This window comes from Marmota flaviventris, unplaced genomic scaffold (assembly GCF_047511675.1).
Source record: "Marmota flaviventris isolate mMarFla1 unplaced genomic scaffold, mMarFla1.hap1 Scaffold_48, whole genome shotgun sequence".
In the NCBI taxonomy this organism is placed as follows: Eukaryota; Metazoa; Chordata; class Mammalia; order Rodentia; family Sciuridae; genus Marmota; species Marmota flaviventris.
In genome coordinates this window covers 1,266,748-1,270,218 of record NW_027288296.1, presented here as the reverse complement: position 1 = coordinate 1,270,218, position 3,471 = coordinate 1,266,748, and the positions used below count along the sequence as shown (strand labels likewise).

The 3,471-nt window shown below is 39.3% G+C and overlaps 1 pseudogene; it reads right to left on the bottom strand.

The window, feature by feature from the left end:
- Nucleotides 1–437: 437 nt before the first annotated feature.
- LOC139704230 (serine/threonine-protein kinase PLK4-like) lies at nucleotides 438–2,327 on the bottom strand (annotated as a pseudogene).
- Nucleotides 2,328–3,471: the final 1,144 nt, after the last annotated feature.

Genomic DNA, 3,471 nt, shown 5'->3' with positions numbered 1-3,471 from the left:
GGATTAAGTATGGGTGCCTGGGTTGGAGTAGTAGCACTATTCATGATCAATCTACCCAAAGATGGTGCATCTCTTATTGCGTAGTTTGGATCCACACAAGGAGGTGTTGACAGGGCCTTAGGTGAACTAGTATTACCAGGTTTTCTTCCCACAATTATTGGGAAAAAGGGAGCACTCCCACTCTTCTTTTACTCTCCTGAAATTACAGATTCCAGTGCTAAACAAATACGATGAGCCTCATTAGCATGGTCCATGTATATTTTTATTTCCTCTTTTAAGCTATGACTTTGATTTTCATCCTTTAAAGTGTAAGATTTCCCAGTCTTTTCAATTACTTGAATTAAATCTTCTGTTTTGTGTATTTTTGCTCCATCATAAAACCAAACCTCAAAATCAGCATCAGGAGAATTCTCCATCAAAATACATTTAGCGTATCTTGTAAAATAAGTGATTTGGGGAGATTTAGATCTTACAAGCTGTACAAATCTGGAAGCATATTGATATTTTCGCCAGTATTTTTCTGGTAAATTGTCAAAGTTGTACCTACTGATGTTATCAGTAGGTAAGGTCGGTTTATCAGCAAGAGGAAAGCCTCTTCCATCATTTGGATAATATATAGTGATCATATTCCCATCACTAGATATTTGAAGTACTTCTTTCACATATTCTTGAGATGCATATTCCTTTAGAAGCTCCACACACACCTCCTCTGAATCAAGTATGCTCACCACAGCCTTTTTAGTTTTCTGTCTGATTGGTTTTAACCTGTGAGCAATCAAAGGAGACGTAATGCTTCGCAATGTGTGTTTCTGATATCCCACTGTTGACTCCATACCCCTAGTCTTGATTTGTTCTGAAAGAGGATCATTCATTTGCAGATTTCCAAACCACTGTTGTACAATTTCAGTTTGAGGTGTCTGGTCTGAAAATGGAAAAGGACTTTTTCCTGGACAAAGATGATTTGAAAGTGCTTGGTTGTTATCAGGTCTTTCAAAAGATCCAGAACTATGAGATGTCTTTTCTTTAAAGAAATGAAAAATATTGACATTGCTATTTGTGGGTGGATATCGGTCTTCATTTTCTTCTATTCCTGATCTTTTGGACTTTGAAAGTGTTTCTGCTGAGTGACATCGTTCCATTGTATATGTTTTTGCTCGAGATTGACTATTAGAAGTGCCAGATCTATCAGAGGAATGGGCTCTACGGAGGTATCAAGAATGAGGCCTTTCTTCTGCATCTTGAATTACTCTTCCTCTTCCACTGTTACTGGTTTCATGTGCTTGATTTCCCCACTGAGTACAAAAACTGCTTCCATCTCCTGAAGAAAAGTCACTTGAATTTTTATGCTTTGGAAATACAGTCATTTTATTTGGAAGTGGCTGGCCAATCAAGAGTCGTCTTCTGTCAAGTAAACTACTACTTACACTGGTACTGGAAGAAGCCGTAACTGCAGTAGAAATTGTGGCATGTCCACTATCAATTGAGTCTTCTACAGTTCCTAAATCTTTACTTTTTGTTGAAGAATTTTGGGACATAAAAGGATGGTCCAATATTGAAGACAGACTTAAACAATCTGCTGGATTTCTATGAAGTAGCTGGTGAATAAGATCCTTGGCCTCTCTTGACAAAAACGTTGGCATTTCATAATCTGCCAATACAACTTTATTTAATGTGTTCTTGACTGTGTCAGTGTCAAAAGGTGGTCTCCCAATTAGTAATGTATAAAACATGCAGCCCAAGGACCAAACATCAGATTCAAGTCCATGGGCACTTCGAGTTGCAATTTCTGGTGAAATGTAATTAGGAGTTCCATATAATGTATAGTGCTTTTCATGTGGCATTGTCAATTGAGTTGCCAGCCCAAAATCGGCAATCTTGATATTCATATTACGAGTAAGTAAGAGGTTAGAAAGTGTGAGGTCCCGGTGTAATATGCCATGAGAATGAAGATACAACATTCCTGTGATGATCTGGTGCATGAAGTGTCGAGCTTCATTTTCTGAGAAAGGTTTCATTCTATTCTTTAGGTATCTGTTCATTTCACCATTATGACACATTTCTAATACCAGGTACACATAATTGTTATCTTCAAAATAGTTATATAGCTCCAAGATAGAGGGATGTTTCAATTGACAATGTATTTTCACCTCATTTTGGACTCGCTGTACCATCCCAGCTTTGTACATGGCTTTTTTATCTATCATTTTGATTGCAACTTCCAAACCAGTGTGAATGGACTCAGCTCTGTAGACACCAGCAAATGATCCCTTACCGAGCAGATTTCCGACTTTAAAATCCTCGCTCTTCTCGCCGATGCAAGTCGCCATATTCTCAGGCCCGGGCTGGCGCTCCCAGGGTCAGGTCCCTTTTCACAGTCCCTTCGAGGTGGAGCTCCAGGCAGCCAGCCGGTCGTGGTGCCCATCAGGCTCTACCTTCTAGGCCGCCGCTCCGGGCGACGACGCTAAAGCCACCGAAGGAATTCCTCGACACCATCCGAGGCTTGGGCGGTGCCTCTGCACTCCCATTTTGAAATACTCCTGCTGGTGGCTGTTCAAGCGAGACTGGTGGTAGAACCTTATTTTCCTCCTTCTGAAATTAATCAATATTTTGAGATGACTTTCTGGCTGGAGGCAGAAAACAGGAATCATTTCAGAAGAATTGAGTCAGCTCAGAAATGTGTCAAACCCAGCTGGGCACTCGGCTCAGTAGTTGACTGGTCACAAATATCTGCAGTGGCCTCATGATTGGCAGCCTTGCACAAAGAAAGATCAACTTGGTGCTTGTCAGGTTTCCAGGTAAGTCACATGGATCCCAGGCATTGGGCACTCACCTGCCTTCCTAAAAAACCTGCAAAGGCACTATCCAGTTGTTCATTCTTATGAATTATGTAATGCTGTTTGCTATGAAAGAGTATTAGTCAGGTATCTGGTCAAGAAACATTTGAATGTTTTCGTTTTTGCTTTCAGAACACTGGTACCTCCATGAAAACAAGCACACAATACTTTTTTAATCATGAGTTATTTGGGGAAAAAACATCAGGGTGTTTTATTGGCAGCCAAATTATATTCTAAAGTTCATTGTATTTACCAACCATCACCTAATCATATGCAGCAAAGATTCCAGGTGAACTGAGCCTAAATTGACGACCATCCCAAATATGAGCTAATAAGTTTTAGAATGAGTTAATTAGTGACAGATAATTAGTTAATTTATTCACTATAGGCTGGATGCCAGGTTTCAATCACATGATGTGCAGAGGTTGTATGAAAAACAGCAGTCATCTTATAGACAGTGATTTATTTTTTCTTCATTAAAATTTTGTTGACTCTCTTAGTAAACTGTATTGAACTATAGAAAAATATTTATAGACATATATGCCTTTAATTGTGAAAATATTCTCCCACTACCTTATAAATTTGGTGTGAATATTAGCACAATTATGAAAGCCAAATATCTCAGTCCTGCCTCTAG